This window comes from Erpetoichthys calabaricus, chromosome 6 (assembly GCF_900747795.2).
Source record: "Erpetoichthys calabaricus chromosome 6, fErpCal1.3, whole genome shotgun sequence".
In the NCBI taxonomy this organism is placed as follows: Eukaryota; Metazoa; Chordata; class Cladistia; order Polypteriformes; family Polypteridae; genus Erpetoichthys; species Erpetoichthys calabaricus.
Window position 1 is genome coordinate 64,361,416 of NC_041399.2, and position 20,747 is coordinate 64,382,162.

A 20,747-nucleotide genomic window follows, 5' to 3' on the forward strand; every position below is an offset into this window, starting at 1 on the left:
TTCTACACCAGGGTTCTGCTCTTCTTTGAAACAGGAGCGTCATACTGCTCCTTGGCAACTTTTTCGTCTTTCCTTAATGTTGGGAGAAAATCAAGATGCAGTGTAATGTCTTGTGAACAACATGTTCCTGATATTGAACTCCTGTCGTTTTACTGTATTTTCAAATCATTGTGACTACCTTTAAGGGGGGAAATGCTACTGAAGGTTTGTGTGCTTCTTCACAGGCATGTACTATATGGCCTGAACTGAGAAAAGCTTGAACCAGCAGTGCAAATGCATGATTAAAAAAAAGAAACAACAGGTGGTCCTCACTTTAATACAGTATGGGTAATGGCCTTCAAGTCCCATCACTATACTGAAACGTTTTGGTTGTACACACATCCAAGGAAATTGTGAACACTGCAGGCCCATTTGGTGCAGCTCTTCAGCCAGAAACAGGCTTGAAGCTTTCAGCACAAAGATAATTTCACATACTATGAGAACCAATATTTTTCAAGGCGAGTAATTATGCTGAGCAAATGATAGAGGACTGGAAACAAATGAGGGTTGTTGTAAACATTTAAATTATAAGTTACATCACTGGTTGAATCTTTTTACTTATTTTACACAACATCTGGTGGGGCTGTTGCCCCTTTGATCCTTAATGCAGAAGCATCACTGCTAAAAAAACGAAAGAAACAAATGAAACAAAGTGGTAATAGTGTCTGTCAGTCAGCCAGTCAGTCATTTTCAAACTGATTTTCTAACTCACTTAGCCCTGAACAGGCTTAAGGAGGGTGCTCGGATTATCCCAGCTAGCATAGGGTGTGAGGCAGGAAAATAAACTCTGAACAGGGTGCCAGAATGTCAAGGAATACATTATTGAACTAGCAAAATAGTAGAAGCAGAAAAAAAACAAATTGTTACTCCTCTCCTTTTCATAGAAAAAAAATTGTATCCCTTTTGCAAACTGACTTTAATGAAATTAAACAAATTTAATTTGTTGCTTAGCGAATAAGAAAGACTTATCATTAATGGGGTCACCAAAGTCAGGGAGTGCCATTGAGACACCCAAAGAAGTTTCTGCACAGCCCCCTTGCCAAAGGCATCTATTTTAATTAAAACAAGAAACAAAAGAAATTTAAGGTTTGTTTTTTTTTTCTTCACTGTTAATATTTATTGACTGGCTACACTCCATAATACTTATTGATTAGATTCAAACTTAGAGACATATTTTTAAAATGCAGTATAGGAAACATGAAATGGCTGAATCAATCCAGCCTAAATAATTTAATCAGTTTATTATAAAGGCTTGTCATTTATACTAGTTAATCCCATCTTTTGGCTTAAGTTTTCAATTCCCCTTTTCTAGTTTAGTTCTTCTGCACCATTGAACCCCAATCTTTTATCCAGGTTTACAAACAGATTTTTTTTTACTGGTTTATCAACAGAACACCACTTCTGCCTTTCTGATCCCCAGTTCACCTCTCCCATGGGGAAACTTCAAAGTAGGAAAGAGACCACCCTTGATTGAGGAGACTGGTTTCAGACCCGGTGCTGTTTGTATGTTTAAGTCCAATTATGTCTACCTAGCATGTTTCAACCTCCTGCACAAACTTTGACTCTTTCCCCATCAGACAAATTACATTCTATGCCCCAAGACCCTTTTGGATTTGTTCCACTCTTACTTGTTGTCATCTGGTATTTCTCCCAACTCTCATCATCCTTTACCTTGTAGGTAGTAAGCCCACATGTCATCTCCATGCGGCTTTTTAGACTCAGCCCAATCAGGCTGTAGATCACGGCCCTCATATATAAAACTTGTTTATGCTCAGAAACATGCATAAGCCATTTCTTACACAAAGTTGAGATTTATAAAATGCAAAATTGGCGTGAACATTGGCTTAATGTTACAGCAGCTTTTGACAATTTGTAATTCCTACGCAGACGTTTTTGGTGTTGGCACCTTAGCGACTTGAAATGAACAGAAAATCTCGTTTATTGCACATTTCAGTGACGCATCAGTCCCGTTCTGATGTTCTTGAACTAAGCACATCACAGTTTACTGACACGTTCTCTCAATACAGCTGTTTTCAAAGTTGGTACTAACATTAAGCAATGACAAAAAAAGACACCCTCTAATAGTTTGTTGGGCCCCCTTAAGCTTTGATTACAGCACACGTTCGCTGTGGTATCGTTTCAAGTTTTTTGCCAAGATCTTGTATTAATGATGGGAGAGTCGGACTGCTGTGTAAAGTCTTCTCCAATAAATCCCAAAGATTCTCAATGGGGTTAAGGTCTGGACTCTAAGGTGGTCAATCCATGTGTGAAAATGATGTCCCATGCTCCCAGAACCACTCTTTCATCTTGAAATATTCCTCTTGCCATCAGGGAAGGAAAAACCCATTGATGGAAAAACCTGGTCATTCAGTATATTCAGGTAGTCAGCTGACTTTTTTGGGCACGTGGCGTTGCTGAAACTAGACCTCACCAACTGAAGCAACCCCAGATCATAACACCACCCCCATAGACTTGTATGGAAGACATTAGACATGATGGCTGCATCACTTCATCAACCTCTCTTCTTACCCTGATGTGGCCATTACTCTGGAACAGGGTAAATCTGGACTCATCAGACAACATGACCATTTTCCATTGCTCCAGCATCCAATGTTTATGCTCCCTAGCAAACTGGAATCTTTTTTTTCCAATTAGCCTCACTGATAAGTGGTTTTATTAAGGCTACATAGCAGTTTAGTCCAAATACCTTGAGTACTCTGCATTGTGCATGTGGAAATACTCTTACTTTTACTACTAAATGTAGAGAAAAGCCAAGCAAAATGACACCTTTTATTGGCTAACTAAAAAGATTACAATATGCAAGCTTTCGAGGCAACTCAGGCCCCTTCTTCAGGCAAGATGTAATACAGAAACTGTACATCTTGCCTGAAGAAGGGGCCTGAGTTGCCTCGAAAGCTTGCATATTGTAATCTTTTTAGTTAGCCAATAAAAGGTGTCATTTTGCTTGGCTTTTCTCTACATTCATAATGGCTAACACGGTACAACACCCTAGTTTTACTACTAAACATAGCCGTGACGTCTACTGTTGAATTTTTGAAATTCGATTTCACCACACAATCACAATTATTCAGGATTTTTTTCTTACTACATTTCCTCTTCAAAGATAATGGTTCCCCACTATCCTTCCAGATTTTAATAATGTGTTGGACAGTTCTTAACCTAGTGTTAGTAGTTTCAGCAATCTTTTTACTTGTTTTCTTTGATTGATGCAGGCCAATAATTTCACTCTTCTGGAACAGCGTAACATCTTTCCCACAGGATATGTCTTCCAACATGATTTTTGAAGAAATGAGAAGCTACTCACTGCATCAGTTAGGGTTAAATTACTTGTTTCCAGCTGAAACATATGTATTAATCACTGCAGTATTTATCCAATGGAAGACACTTACCTATTTGCTTAGGTAATCCATGTGGTGACTTTTTTTGGCCAAGCAGTGTATTTTGTCTATACAAAGGGTGTGCTGTACGCTGTACAACAAAACTAGAAATGGTAGTGTTATTATGAAGTCAGCCATCACGCACAGCATGACTCTAATGTCTTTTTCTGAATCGTATTATGTGATATTATCTACTGTTGAATTCTGCTCTGTACCTGTAATATTTCTATTGCACTATTATATTGTACCAGTAACGGCACACTGCATGATAACGTGGAGTGAAAACACTTGACTTGAGCATTCCTAGTTTTCATCCTCTTTCTCTGTACGTTTAGCATTCGTTTGCTCACAGGTTGATGTGTTTGCTGCTTCCTGAGTAGCTCTTCTTTTCTCCACCCTAGTGGCTCGCTTCTTCTCTTCTTCTGCATCTTTTCACATTAAAAATGATTAAGTCAGTGTTTGTGTTGCAATTACTTAGTACGTTTTCTTTAATTTTTCACTTAAGCTGGCACTTAAGTCTTCAATCTGTCTCAAGAATGATTTAAGATATGAAGAGGTAGAGGAAGTGATGGCGAAGGTGGTAGGGATGAGAAAGGTGCCTGTACACATGCACTGCACGGCTGCCCTGCTGGCCGCTGCCAAGAGTTGATTCTACAATAAAATAAAAATAAAAAGAGGAATAACCTTGGAGATCTTTCATCACCCCGAAAGCGGATAGTAGACGTCATGTAGTATATGTGTACCAAATTTCAGGTCAATAGTTCAAACGGTTTGCGAGCTACAGGTGATTTAAAATCCTGGACAGACAAACGGACAACCACAAAGCGTATTATATAAAAAGATTGAGGATTACTTGTGTTTTGTTCTGTGTTTTGTATTGTATTTACCCCGTTCTTTTTGACACCCACTGTACGCCCAACCTACTTGGAAAGGGGTCTCTCTTTCAATTGCCTTTCTCAAGGTTTCTTCCATTTTTTTCCCTACAAAGGTGTTTTTGGGAGTTTTCCCTTGTTTTCTTAGAGAGTCAAGGCTGTCAAAAGGCAGGGCCTGTCATCTTATGTGATTTTGAGCTATACAAAAATAAATTGTATTATACTGTATTTTTCCCCCACTACTATTTGAAAAAATATCGAAATTGTGTGTTTAGCCAGGACACGTTGAAACAACGTTGGTCAGACACATTTGAGCATCACATATTAGTTATATATCAATTGAATGAAGGTGCTTCCTGTTTACAAAAGGAACCACATTCTGTGATAGTGCCTTTAGTACAATATGTATGCCACCAATTGCACCAATTAAATTAGGAAAATCACAAATTGAAGCAAATTGCCTTTTGATCTCAGCCTGATCACCCTGACCATAAGGAAACTGGATGTATCTGGGTAACATCATAATTATACAATTCTATACAGATGACATAACATAGCTCAGGAACAACTGTAGGATTTCTGACTGGTTTACCAATTCATGCTGAAAAGCACTGTCACCAAATACCCTAGGGTTTCTTAAACCAGTAACAGAACAGGGATTGCATGATTTGTTCGTGATGGTCTCTGTAATTTAGGTACCAATTGTGCACACAACTCCAGGAGGATGCCCATAGGCTGAGTCTAAAGTCCTCCTTTTGTAGCTTGAAACACTACTGTACAGCCTCACAAAGGTTTGACGTATTGTGATGGTTTGTGCAGTACCTCACGACATAGCACAGAAACATGGACTGCCTCTGCTGCCTAAGAGAGGCCAAGATGAGAGGACAATTGACCCAGACATTGTCCCTCAGGACCTCAACACAATTGCAATTTAATGATGTTGTATGGCAAAGGTAAATAGATTTGAATGAACTGACATTTACTTGGCAAAATGATTTTATTTATTTTATTTTTTTTTTGCTTTGACCTCTCAGCTGCTGTCACTTGCTTCCACTCTTGTTCTTTTCTTTCATTTGTGATTCCCACAGAGAGACCAGCAAAAAAGAATGTTTTTGCAGTCTCCATTTTAGTCAGTAATACTTTGAGCTCATATTCACCAAAGTTTTGTCACTCAGGAACATGGCCAAATTTATATGGTAATAAGATCATGAATATTCAAAAAAGGTTACTGGAGGGAGGTGAGGGGTAGTGGTTAAAAGCATGTAGTTTTAAGTTGATTTGAGCTTTATGAAGGAACTGGGCTTGGTATGTGGCGTACGTATGCTTTTATGAATGCGATGTTCCAATTTTTGTTGTACATGCATCATTTTTGTCTTTCAAGCGAATGCAAAATTTTAGTATGGAATCAAAGCAAGGTTTTATACATGATGCCCCAGGTCATCAGGGGCCTGATGCATAATGGCATGTGTAGAATTCGCACTAAAACATGACGTAAGCACAAAAGTGGAAATGTGCTTACGCACAAAAAAATCCAGATGCATAAATCTGTGCGAATGCCAGCTTCCACGTTCTTCCGCTACATACTGTAAATCCCGGTCAGTGTGAAAATTAACGCACATGCACGCGCCTGCTGTCCCGCCCCAACTCCTCCCAGAATTACGCCTCTTTGAATATGCAAATCAATATAAACAGCCCTTAAGCTCAGCCATCCATCCATCCATTATCCAACCCGCTGAATCCGAACACAGGGTCACGGGGGTCTGCTGGAGCCAATCCCAGCCAACACAGGGCAGGAACCAATCCTGGTCAGGGTGCCAACTCACCGCAGCCCTTAAGCTCAGCAACTAAGTGAAAAGGCAATGGCAAAAGCAAGAGGGAAAATAGAAGAATTTCAGCGAATACCAAGTGGAGGCAAAGAAAAACGTACTATTTGTTGATTTAAACGGTGGTATAAACAACAAAAGGAAGTTGATCGAGTGACATAGAGTGTCAGAGAAACTCAAAAGCTCAAGTTCACAAAGTCACACAGTGCACGAGATATAAAAAAGAAGTTGTCAGATATCAAAGTCGCCGTGAAAAGGCGAGTTGTAGCTCACCGTCTGAGTGTCATTTGAAAGCTTATTAGGGTACAGAGAAAAAAAAAGGCACACAATGTGAAAAAAGCACGAAATGTCAACTTTAATCTCGAAATTTCCACTTTAATCACGTAGTTTATTTTATCATTAAAGTAGAACATCATAAACTTCATCTTAAAATCATTTAATTTGCTAGTTTCTCAAATCCCATCGTAACTAAAGTAGCACGTTAAATGCTTTGTTTTGTATTTGATCTTCTGTGTGTGTGAATCACACTACGTGCTTCCGGGCTTTCTCTTCCTCCGACAGGACACAGAATCCATTACATTTGTAATATTACAGCTCTCTGAATAATGAAAAAACTGAGAAGTATACGTGATATCATTTTCATGATGATAGGAGTTAAAGCATATTATTAAACATGGGAACACGGTGGCGCAGTGATTATTCATGTCTCACGCAAGATGCTTGCTGCGCCATGCGCGACCTTTGATGAACTACTTTATTACAGAAGTACTGTCTCTTTAAAACGTACTAACCACCCAATTCCTGTCCTTACCTTTCTTTCTCTAAATACCCAATCGCCACACAATCAGCTCTGTAATAGACGTTAAGCCATCTGTAAGCTCAGAACACTGATTCTTCAAAACTTTTAAGGAACATTGAAATATCTTCATAGTACGTGTTTAATTATTCTATCCATATATCCTTCCAGTGTCGCTCCAGCCACAGCAAGAATACAGGCAGGAATAATCCATGAACGGAGCTCCACCTCCTCACTAGCGCTGCGGCACCATGTAGTCAAAGTTACAGTTTTATCTGTATAATATAATAAACATATTTTGCTGCATTTCATCTTAAAAATTATATCGTCATCATTTATAAAGTGGCTCAGTTTGTGCAATATTATAACTATCTCAAGTTTACAGTGAGGTAATTGTACTTATAAGTACAAAAAGTTCTATAAGGATCACTTGATGAACTGATTGAGTGCGTTTAGAGTTCTTGGGATGAAACTGTTTGTGAACCGCGAGGTCGGTACAGGAAAGACTCTGAAGCGTTTGTCGGATGAGAGCAGTTAAAATAGCAAATGGCTGAGGCAGCGTGTGCTTGATGCTGTATACCAATAATTCTCTTTCCGATCCTGCTGTACAGCTGTGATTCACACTCAGATACAGTGATATAAATACTTCGAGTGGTGCAGTGAGAGCAACATGGAAAAAGATGATCCAATGTGGCAACCCCTAACGGGAGCAGCTGAAAGAAGAAGAAGAAGGTGCCGTGAGAGTATAACGTTAAAGCAGTTATGGTATTTGGAATAGTTTGACCACTCTGTGGACCATTATATTGTTACAGGTTAATTACAATCACATGTATTAAACTAATAAACAATATGCGGTTAATTTCAATGTATTTATAAAGTCAGGGATGTGGAATTGAAAAAGAAAGGATAACCACACAGGAATAGTAGCACTGCTTTGACGCTGGGTGCCGCCAGTCTGCAAAACTAAGCGGAGAACTTGCGTACGAGAGGGTATGAGCTACCATGGAAATGTGCGTGGCTTTACGCCAAGTTTAGGTTTTATACATTGCGATTTGAACGCGGAAACATTCTTACACAACATTTTTGTATGTACGCACTGTTTATACGTGAGGCCCCTGGACACCAGGTGCTTATTAGAAAAACTCCAGTCATGTGGTAAGTAAAAAAAGTGTAATGAGAAAATTATGGTCATCAAAAGATGTCAGGAGTCAAGTAAAGAGAGAATGTACCCTCCTTTGAACTCAACACCAGTAGTCTACTGTGGTAATTTTTACATTGCAATAAGTCACACCATTATTTAACATTATATCATACCAGATGATATCTGTATATTGGGAAAGCTTTGCTTTTTTCCTCCCTTGATGATTTTGCCCTGCTGTGTCAAGCTGCAACTTTGTAATAAATTAAATCATTGTTGTTTTTTAAGAGAAGGACAGTTTGAAAATATTGATTTTTCCATTCATTCAATAATTATTCATCTCTTTTTTTCTATCCTTGGGCCTTTATACATCTCCAGTTTTCCCAAGCCACTTAATTCCTGCATTTTTATCTCTTGATTTGGAATACTTGAAGTTAAAGTATTTATTTTTCAAATAGCTGAATTGGAGGTGTATGTACGTGTGCGTGTGTGTGTGTGTGCATGTGTGTGTGTGTGTGTGTGTGTGTGTTTATTACATTGCCTAAAAAGTAATAAGCAGATTCTCTGAATGTTCAATACAAATGTCTTAAATATAGTACAGTATGCCCAGTTCTTCGTTCTGTTTTCCTTTCAGACAGCATACTTTACCCATTAGCATTATCATTTACTGTACTTTGCTAAATTTTACTTATTCCTGCCTTACTATCCCATGCTGTTGGGATAGGCTCAGGCATTTACTGAACAAAAGTAAAACTTGACCTTTAGGAGTTTTTTTATATAAATATCCAAAATATACCTTTTTATTTAGGGCGGCACAGTGCTAGCGCTGCTGCCTTGCAGAAAGGAGACCTGGGTTTGCTTCCCGGGTCCTCCCTGTGTGGAGCGTGCATGTTCTCCCCGTGTCTGCGTGGGTTTCCTCCTGATGCTCCGGTTTCCTCCCACAGTCCAAAGACATGCAGGTTAGGAGCACTGGCGATTCTAAATTGTCCCTAGTGTGTGTGTGTGTGTGTGTCCTGCGGTGTGTTGGCGCTCTGCCCAGGATTTGTTCCTGCCTTGGGTCCTGTGTTGGCTGGGATTGGCTCCAGCAGACCCCCTGTGACCCTATGTTAGGATATAGCAGGTTGGATACTGACTGACTGACCTTTTTATTTTGACCTTTTTATTTATTACTCCTTATTTAAATAAGTATATGAGCTTACACTGTGCCCATTTAAATGTTGCTTTTTTTTTTACTATATTCAACAGAGAAAATGCATCTAAGACAATTTGTTTTTTCAGTGAGGTTCTAAACACTACTTACCCTTCTACTGTTCTTTAATAGCTTCCCTATAAGTTCCAGTTGTGCCAGATCATCTTCATTTCAGAAGGCCGGGGAAAACAATTCAGTTATTCAATAAATTGTTCATATAAGAATACATTACATTCTCACAACTCACCTATTCAGACTCTGTGATATGAGGCTGAACAAGAGGCCAGTACACTGTTTTACCCACTCAAACTGGGCCAGTTGTGTTTCCCCCAATGTCTCCTGAGAAAAAGCCACACAAACAGAGGGAGAATATGCAGACTCCACACGGACACGACTATTCTATCCTCAGACACATAAGACAAGATTTAAATAGGAAGTGACTGGAAGAGAAGACTCAGTTTTAAATTATGATAGTTTATGATCCTTATCAAAACACAAAATGCAGTGCTTAATCGTAGTCAATCATTCAGAGCCCCAAATTCTTTTAATTGGAAATCAAAATGAAGAAAGCACACACCAACAAATTGAGTTTTTAAGTGGCTGGGTGTTGTGTTTTGGCCAGAATTTGTTCCCTCACTAATGTTTGTTTTTCTCTTTTTGGTTATTTCTGTTACATTTTAATTATTATTTTAATGTGTTTTTATGTAATTTTAATAATTATATTTATTGTTTAGCATTTATGTATTGTATTTTTATGCTATTTGCTTGTGTTTCTTGTTTTCCAGTACATCACTGCTGAGGGACCACCCTCAGACCATGTATTTCAGGCTGGGGAGTAGACTCCTAGAGGTTCACTGAGTGTTTTAGAATTCAGATCAATTGTCAGATAAGTTTATTTTAATAGCTAGTTAATGATTTGTGCTTCTTTTTATTGGATTTTGTGCTTCTTTTATTGGATTTTGAATATCATATTACACTGTGCGCATTTGGCTGCCGCTTCTCACCGGTGTCGTTGTATTTGTTTTGTTTTGTCCCGTCAGACTTATCCACCTTTATCTTCTGATTTGACTGCTTTTTTCGAATTTTACTTACAAATGCCACTGCCGATTGCCTAGATCACACCTGCATCAGTCCTGCGCGAGCTGTCTTCCTTCTCTCCTGTTACTGCCTTCACGATGAGTATGAATCTACTCTTGCTTCATTTGTAGTCGCCAGTCTGAAGTGCGAATGTGCAGCCTGCCCACTGTGCTTTTCCTTTTCTAGCTGGTTATGCAGTGAGATTTGGGTTGGCTAATGTGTGCAGCTGGAGTTAGCATGCTGTTGTGTGGTATTCTGTTCGCTCTTGGCAGTGTCCACTGGTGTCTGGATGTTCTTACCCTGTTCTGTCTCTGGTATGTAGTTGTGCTGTGTGTTGTCATTTCTACTTTCTTGGTAATACAGCTCATATATTCTCCATATGAACCTAAAAATCTTGACTGTCATCCACGATTGGTCTCCCAGAGTTATAGTTTTTGCCAGTTGCTTGGAATTACTCGGCGTCCTCGCTATAGTCACCGGTCTAAAAGAGGCCCCTCGCGGGTCTATGGCTCGGACCCGTCGATTCCAAGTATATTGACATCTCACCGTGTTCACTGGCGTAACGCTAGGGCTGTCCGAGGAATAAACATGGGCCATCTTTGTCCTCTTCAGGAAGTGTCTGTGCCCTACTCTCCCGGCTGTTCCAACTTTAGGCTCGCCCTTTTGAACACTCGCTCCATCACTAACAAGACTTTGCTGATTAATGACCTCATCTCCCAGAAGCAAGTGGACATGTTTCTTCTTAAAGAAACTTGGCAACAACCTGGTGACTATTTACATTTAAACTTGCTGTCTCCCCCAGGCTATAGTCACATATCTAAACCCAGGTTAACAGGAAAAGGGGGTGGCCTGGCTGTGGTTTATAGATCTACCTTGACAATGAAGGAACTCTCCTTTTTTGAAGTCATATCATTTGAATATATTGCTGTTAAATGGTTTCCTCCCCTCCTGTACTGCTGTTGTTAGTTTATCGCCCTCCCAAATCTGTGGTGAACTTTCTGTCTGAATTTAATGAACTTCTCACTGTAATCTCATCTCTTTGCCCTGCTGTTATTTTACTTGGTGATTTTAATATTCGTGTTGATATCAACTGCTCTCTTACACCTGAATTTATCTCAACTTTTGACTTGACACAGCATGTGGATTTCCCCTCTCATATTCAGGGTCATATTCTTGACTTGCTTTGTTCAAATGGCTTGAATAATGTCTCTGTCTCAGGTTCACTCTCTGGTATTTCTGATCATAAGATTATTGAATGTAACTTTAGCATTATTACCACTACATCTGTCAAGAAAAAGTCTGTCTCCTATCGCAACATTAGGTCTGTTAATTCTGATTTGTTTGCTGCTTCCCTTTTTGTCTTTGTCTCTTTCTGAATAGCATAGTCTTCCCTCTCCTGAAAAAATGGTTTCCCTTTATAACAGCTATGTTCCCAACTGTTAGGTAACTTTGCTCCCTTAAGGACTAGGTATGTTCCAGCCTCCCGCTCTTGTCCCTGGTACACCAGTGAGCTCAGAGCTATGAAAGCCACTAGCCGGCGTCTTGAACGGCTTTATAAGAAAAAGGGCCTCATAGTTCAATCACAGCTTTACACTGAGCACATACTTAAATATAGGGATGCCCTTAACACTGCTCGCTCCAACTATTATTCCTCTGTCATAAATGGTGCTAAGTCTAGGCCTAGAACTCTTTTTAGAACTGTTAATAAACTCCTCCAACCCCCTCCTCTAGCATGCCCCAATACAGCTGAACAGTGTCAGGCTTTCTTACATTTCTTTAATACCAAAATTGATCAAATCTATCACAGTTTCCCCTCCACACCTCAATCACTCACTCATTCTAATCTGCCATCTACATCATCAAGAATCACTTGTTTCTCGCCTGTTGATTCTCTTGCCATCTCTGAACTTATTAATAAATCTAATTCCTCCTCCTGTCTGCTTGATCCTGCCCTCACTTCTCTGCTTAAGACATGCTCATCCATTTTTATAATTAGTATTCCTATTGCCTCATTGGTAAATGCATGTTTCATTTCAGGTTCTGTCTCAACTGCCCTCAAAACTGCTGCAGTTACCCCAATCCTTAAAAAACCTGACCTGGATCCTTGCTTTCTCTCCAGTTGCAGGCCTATCTCTAATCTGCCTTTTTTGGCTAAGGTGATGGAACACATGGTTTCTACGCAACTCCATGCTTTTCTTCTAGATAATACAATCTATTAGCCTTTTCAGTCTGGCTTTCATACACAGCACAGCACTGAGACAGCTCTTCTCCGTGTAGTCAATGATCTTCTCCGGTCTGCAGATTGCGGTTCCCTTAATATTCTCCTCTTTCTTGACTTAAGTGCAGCATTTGACACTGTTAATCATGAAATCCTCCTGTCACATCTCTCTGCTGTAGGCATCTCTGGCTTAGCCCTTCAATAGCTCACATCATATCTTTCTAATAGGCAACAGTTTGTCACACTCTGCCAATATAAATCCTCCACCTCACCTGTGTCACATGGTGTCCCTCAGGGTACAGTCCTTGGGCCATTACTTTTTCTACTTTATATCCTTCCTTTCAGTCAGATTATTAGCAGAAATGGCCTTAACTTCCACTGTTATGCAGATGATATACAGTTATATCTTAGTACAGGCTCAACTACAGATTCACATCCCAGCACACTCACTGACTGCATCACTGATCTTAAGCTATGGATGGAAAATAACTTTCTCAAACTTAATGCCAATAAAACTGAAGTGTTACTGGTAAGTCCAAAATCCCAACTTTCTAAGACATCCAATTTTTCTATTTCTGTTGATGGTACACTTGTCAAACCTGCTCCTGTTGTCAGAAATCTTGGTGTTTTGTTTGATTCATCACTTACTGTAACTTTGAGCTACACATTAGGTCTCTTTCCAAAATTTCATTCTATCATCTCCGTAACATTACCCACCTCCGTCCATTTCTGTCCTTGTCTGATGCTCAAACTCTGGTTCATTGTTTCATAATGTCTTGTATTGATTACTGTAATTCCCTCTTCATTGGCCTCCCTGCAAAATCTATACAGAAGCTACAGTATACTCAGAACTCCGCAGCCAGAGTCCTCACCCACACAAAGCGTTTTGCTCACATCTCCCCTGTTCTCTCCCAGCTTCACTGGTTACCGGTTCCATCAAGGATTAAATTCAAGATTCTGCTTCTCACCTTCAAAGCCCTACATAACCATGCCCCCCAACCCCCTTTACCTCACTCAGCTACTAGCTCCTTACACTCCTTGTCGCTCTCTCATTTCTTCGAGCAGTCATCTCCTTACTGTCCCACGCACCAGACTCTCCACCTTGGGAGGCTGGTCCTTCAGTGCTACGGCCCCTCAACTCTGGAACTCTCTTCCTCAGTCTCTCCGAGGTTGCTCCTCTTTCTGCACTTTTAAATCTCAACTGAAAACTTTACGAACTTTTATTATCTGTGTTATTTTTTTTTTTACTCTGTATGTAAAGCGACCTTGGGTTTGTGAAAGGCACTCAATAAATGTAACTTATTATTATTATTATTATTATTTGTTAGCCTTGGGTTGCCATACTTGTTAGCCTTAAACCCTTTTTGCCTTATTTTCCCTTGTTTTGACATTTTTGTTCTCCTGTAGTTTATACAAATAAATCATTTACACAGTTTCCTCATTGGCCTTGTTTTCTCAAGGCAGGGATTTTTTGTGAACTTTTAAAGACCTGAGTACCATTTTTACCTGTGCAGGTCTTTGAAACCTGCCTTTTGAGTTTGGGGTCTGGCTGCCTTGGATAAAGCCTATTTTTGAGGTCAGACTCCACAAAGTCTGCCTAGGAGTATTTAGAAGCCCTTTCATCCCTTTTCACCATTTTATACTGCTGCATTTCAGCACCAGGGTTGACCTTTACACAGTCACATGATGCACACTTCTGGTCATTTGTGGCTGGCAATACTGTAGCCACAGAGCAATAATGGCAGCACCCATTAACAAATAAAGATGGTGTCAAAAAAGTTGTGAAATGAATTTAACATCTTTAGATACTTCTCAAAAAAAATTGAAAATGCATAAGTTTAATTTATTTCAGAACCATTATTAACAGAAAAAAAGACTGAAAAAGGACCAAAATAACGTCAGAAAAAATAATCGCATAACAGTGACTGTGCACGGTATTCAAACTCAGGAGGTTGACTCCATGATGCAGCAATACTGAACTCTGTGCTACATTTCATCCATTTAAAAAACTGTTGTTTTTTATTTTAATATGTGTAAAATATATACACTTTAAAGTGAAAAAAACATATATACATTAAAATTAAATAAGATTAATATTTGCAAAGCACTTAAGAATAAATGCAACTTTAGCATTAGTATGCAGAAGCATCTGGCAAAAAAATGCAGAAGTCATAGCACAGTGAAAGCTGACAGACCTGCCTATTGAATATTGCACCTATTGTATGAAATCTCAGCTGACAATGATCAAAGAGGTGCTAAATATTTGAAACAGAATTAAATTTATGCAACATTGTTATGTTGTTGTCTTATATAATGGTGTTGCTACATGATTCAGGGCACTTCCTTTGAGTATGAACTTCAAACAGTGTATAATTTGCGCTCAGGAAATGATTTACTCCTATAATAGTGTATTTGCTCTGGTATTTTACTCTTGTGTCTTTGGAGTTTTATTGCTTTTAGCTAAAACAGCTTGCTATGCGCTGTGTGTGTGTGTTTTTTTTTCTCTTCTGTGGTGCAGAGTATTCCTATTAGTAAATATGCTGTGTAGTGCAAAGCAGAATCTGATATATTAACATGTCAATATTATACAAGAACTGCAGGAGAACTGAAATGTTCAGATAATTCTTTTGTAACTTATTTAATAAATACTTGTAACCTAAATCTTAGCACAAACCTAGCATACTAACCTATAAATTTCCCTCTGGGATGACACAGCCTACTTAACCTAAATTGGCCTAATACAGCAAGTTAATTTCATCCATCCATTTTCCAACCCGCTGAATCTGAACACAGGGTCACGGGGGTCTGTTGGAGCCAATCCCAGCCAACACAGGGCACAAGGCAGGAACCAATCCCGGGCAGGGTGCCAACCCATTGCAGGACACACACAAACATACCCACCCACCAAGCACACACTAGGGCCAATTTAGAATTACCAATCAACGTAACCTGCATGTCTTTGGACTGTGGGAGGAAACCGGAGCACCCGGAGGAAACCCCCGCAGACACGGGGAGAACATGCAAACTCCATGCAGGGAGGACCCGGGAAGCGAACCCAGGTCCCCAGGTCACTCAACTGTGAGGCAGCAGCGCTGCCCACTGTGCCACCGTGCCGCCCCCAAGTTAATTTCCAAAATACAATTTGGAATTGTTCAATATGACTCTGCATGTGAAGATCAAATCCTTCAACAGCTACTGAATTGACATAAGGAAAAGAGAGAAAGTTTTGTTAAACTGGATGGAATGAAATGCATCAATGTGGGGTTTGATAGCAAACAAAACCGCTATAATCTGTGCTATCTCCCACACCACACCAGTATTATACAGCTGAAATAAACAAAAATGATATACTAGGAATCTTTCAGTGAATAAAATTCTATAAAATATGTACTGCCGCAACATCTAAAACACATTCTCATTAAATACAGGCACTCTGCTCATTTGAAAAAATTGTGATTCAATGCCATTGCTACTTAGGATATGTCCACATTAATACATTTCATTTTAAAATGGCATTTTTTTAAATAAAAGCTATGTCTGTCACGTTTTCATATTGTTTATAGAAGTATCTCAGTCCACACTAAAATGATTAAAAATGAATATGACGCAGACCTTCACCTACACCTGCCATGCACGCATCAATGATACAGTCCTTGAAGGGACGGTAATGCCACCGGCCAGGGGAGTTTCACAAAGTGACCAGTTAATTATTTACCTATTGGAATGTTTGCGTCATTCATACAGTAAAATATACAATTTAGAGGCATACAATATCATGTTCACTATGCGGGAATATGAATATGCAAAGGGTGACCAATCAGGGAATTAGATGTTGTAAACGGCATTACCCAATTAGGGAATGTCTATGTAATAAGCACAAAGTCTGTGTTTTTAAAAGCCCATTTTTTTACCCTTCTGTATTGCAACAGCTCTAAGCTGGTGATTTCAGGCTGTGGAAAACATTTTCAAAAGTTTCAGTTTTCAGCACATAAAAACACTGGGCTAGTGTGGACAAGAGGTGAAAATGAAGGCTTATGTAAGTGTTTTTAAATGAAAACATATTGTGGATGTGGCCTTTATTATTGAGAAAACTTAGCACTGTAACTTGATGAGCTTCTGTGAGAGTGCATTTGCATTCATTGTCCAGTTTGGCATGGCTAATGTTTCATCTAGATAAAAACATTTTGTATACCATGCCAACCAGAAACAAAGTAACATTGTTATTTTGTTGCCATTTTTTGCTATCTTAAAATTGGTTAAAACAGAACAATTTGAATACACGATATTTTATACAGTTTAGCCGTAGCCCCGTGGTAGGGTTGGATTCTGCCTTTTGATGGATTTAGATTGTAGAGGCTCAAAGAATGAAGGCAACCATTAAGACGGATATCAGGGAGGCAAGTGAGGAAGTAGATAACCTCCCAGTGGTAAACGGAACTACTAAGGAGGTACTGAGGGATTTAGAAATTGTAGAGGGAGAAGTACTGCTCCGATTAAATATGCTGAAATCAAACAAATCACCAGGACCAGATGATATTTACCCTCAAGTTCTTAAGGAGGTTAGCAAGTACATACTGTATATAATCCCTTGACGCATAATTTTGAAAGTCACTGTGCTTTTGGGAAATTCCAAAGGACTGAAAAATGTCAAATATTATCCCTTCATATAAAAAGGGTGACCGAGCAGATCCAAACAACTATAGGCCAGTAAGTTTAACATGCATCACAGGAAAATTAATGGAAAGAATTATTACAATTGAGCAACATATGGCAAGAACAGGAGTTTTTTTTGAACAGCATGGGTTCAGAAGAGGGAGGTCATGTTTTTACTAACATGCTGGAATTCTATGAGGATACAACAAAAGGGTATGATCAAAGTGAAGCATATGACGTTATTTATCTTGACTTTCAGAAAGCATATGATAAGGTGCCACATGAGGGGTTTGGCATCAAACTAAAAGAAGTTGGAATTCAGGGTGATGTTTGTAGATGGGTGCAAAATTGGCTCAGACACAGGAAGCAGAGGGTGATGGTGCGAGGAACCTTAACAGAATTGGCTGATGTTAAGAGTGGTGTCCAGCAGGGGTCAGTGCTGGGGGTGCTGCTATTTTTAATATACAGTATATAAATGATTTAGATAGGAATATAAGTAACAACCTGGTTATTTTTGCAGATGAAACCAAGATAGGTGGATTAGCAGATAATTTGGAACCCATTAAATCATTATAGAGGTACTTGGACAGCATACAGACTTGGGCAGATTTGTGGCAGATGAAATATAATGTCAGTAAATATAAAATATTCCATGTAGGAAGTAAAAATGTTAGATTTCAATACACAATGGGATGTCTGAAAATCAAAAGTACACCTTTTGAGAAGGATTTGGAGTAATAGTGGACTCTACAATATCAACTTCCCAACAGTGTTCAGAAGCCATTAAGAAAGCTAACAGAATGTTAGGTTATATAGCACGATGTGTGAAGTACAAGTCCAAGGAGGTTCTGCTCAACCTTTATAATGCACTGGTGAGGCCTCATCTAGAGTCCTGTGTGCAGTTTTGGTCTCCAGGCTACAAAAAGGACATAGCAGCTCTAGAAAAGATCCAGAGAAGAGCGAGTAGGCTGATTCCAGGGCTACAGGGGTTGGATTATGAGGAAAGATTAAAAGAGCTGAGCCTATACAGTTTAAGCAAAAGAAGATTAAGAGGAGACATGATTGAAGTGTTTAAAATTATGAAGGGAATTAGTACAGTGGATCGAAACTGTTATTTTAAAATGAGTTCATCAAGAACATGGGGACACAGTTGGAAACTTGTTAAGGGTAAATTTTGCACAAACATTAGGAAGTTTTATCTAGATAGAGAACCATAGACACTCGAATAATTTACCAAATAGTGTTGCAGACAGTAAGACTTTAGGGACTTTCAAAACTAGACTATTTTTTTAGAAGAATTAAGTGGATTGGACTGGCAAGTTTTGTTGGGTTGAATGGCCTGTTCTCGTCTAGAGTGTTCTAATGTTCTAATGGGTAGATGGTGGCAGTATGTGTGTGACACATCAATATGAAATGACACTACCCACCACTTTTCCTTTTTGTTTAATTCCCTACTTAACAGCATGAGGAGTCAGAAGGGTTTTCTTGTTTTATTGTTTTTTTTTAGTAGGTATTAACATGTAAGGTGGTTTTCGGGGGGTTTTGAGGCAAAGGAATCCAGTCATCTTTTTCTTTGATACAGGTTTTTTTGCAACACCATCTTGTTATGTCTATGGATGCCACCATTTTGGAGTCTGAGTTCTAGGGCACGAGGCTGTGTTGCTGGAAGACAGCTCCCAGAGGTTGTGCGTCCTGACATCATTAGCGCAAAGTTTTAAAATGCTGGTGCCAATCGCAAAGTAATTCATCCAAGATTGGATTCCTGAAAAAAAAAAAAACTTTGCCTCATTTTGTATCATTACCTTTTGATTTACTTGTTTTCACATTCTTTTCTGTCCTCTGATTACGGATTACGTCTCTTGTTTCTTGGCTTTGGTTACGCATACCCTCTTTGGCTTATGATTTTATGATTTATGGTCTGATTTCTGACTACGGTTCTGTGGCTGCACATACTGAGCATTGTTATTTAATTATTGTCTTCCTGGGTAGGACACCTGCATGTATTCTGACTTCTCTGTGCTATCTCCTAATTCTGTTTCCTGTCTAATCTGCTGTGGAATAGCACAAGTAGTACAGGTGCATACTTTAATATAAAAGAAAAACAGAACACAAACTAGACTGAGTTAAGCTTATTGGGCAAAAAATGTAGGTACACAGGTAGGCTACAACAGCAGAAATGAATAATGGGGAAAAAAAATAAAAGCAAGATAACAAAGCAAAAAATGTTGGTGATGGCAAGGTCGAAAACACAGTTGAAAACAGTTAATACGCAGGAAACTGACTCAAAATGACTGAGAAACTCAAGTATATAAGGAGCCTGCTAAAATAAGATTGAGTAGACCTCATTTGACTGATGTACAGACAAGACAGGATTATAAATCTGAATGAATTCATAGTGCGACACCACAGCAACAATGTGAAGAATGTCTGTTCCTTTATTTTAAACATAAAATTATGGTTTTCTTGAAGTTAGGCTTTCTAAATAATAATAATATTAATAATAATTCTTTACATTTATATAGCGCTTTTCTCAAATGGTAAGATACAATTGCTGTACTTATGTATTTGTACATTCCAGGTCAGATGTTAATCTGAGTGGCTGTAAAAATTTTATTACATGTATGTAAAATTATAAGATGTCAGTTTGGAAGGATCAATATGATTAATATTTATCAATTAAAATGATCAGATTAAAATAAAAACAATTTCCATTTACAAAATCAACCATGAATTAATGTTACTAGTAGAAATTAAATGCAGATCAATTTAAGAAAGAAGCCAGAAAACAGTTATCTACACAAATGATTGTGAGACTCTTGAAAAGCCTGGCAGTTTTCTATGGTTAAAGGAAATAACTAAAGAATTGTATTAAATGTTAAATGGATATATTTTGGTGGATTTTCTGCATGTCAGTAATTAATGTGAAGGCTGAGACTTCTTCGTTACTGTACAGTTCCACTTTTGTGTTTAACATGTTCCTGTATTTATTTTTTCCATAATGACAAAGATTACCGGACATTGTTAATTAATATTAATTAGCAGTAAAGTGAGATGTTGGATATGTTTATTTTATTGTTAATAATTGATAAAATCCTCAATGTAGATTCTTCTGGATTAGTCTGACAATTTTTAAAGCTGTTCTAAAAATGATGATACTCAACCAAAAATAAATATTGTAACAATGGGAGACCAAACCTAAGAGAGAGAAAAAGAGAGTGCCACCATAAAGAGTGGGGAGAAAGACAACACTCACTTCTTAAGATGCATTCTTTTGCAAAAATACATCAGTGTTGGTTCAGAGTCCCCATCCAGTCTACAGCCTGGCATGGATCAGCTGAAAGAGGTGAATAACAGCAGGATCTTTTCCTTTGGGTCCCAGGTACGCAGTGAGATATATCAAATTGATATAGGCAGGAGTGGAATCACATGCCAGTAGCATTGGGAGATGGGGCAGTGGAACTGAAACACAGCCCTGTGTAACCAACAGTCCTTTAATGTGTTCCCTCATGTATCAACCAGCTGCTGTTCACACATTGCAAGGTCG

At 38.7% G+C, this 20,747-nt stretch overlaps 1 long non-coding RNA gene across 1 annotated transcript in view; it reads left to right on the plus strand.

Annotated features, from left to right (window-relative positions):
- The first annotated feature begins 12,872 nt into the window (after positions 1 to 12,872).
- Positions 12,873 to 20,747, plus strand: part of LOC127528456 (uncharacterized) — a 272,579-nt gene continuing 264,704 nt past the window's right edge. The window contains exon 1 of the long non-coding RNA XR_007935351.1: positions 12,873 to 13,072. This is a non-coding gene — a long non-coding RNA (uncharacterized LOC127528456). The remainder of the gene's footprint in view (positions 13,073 to 20,747) is intronic.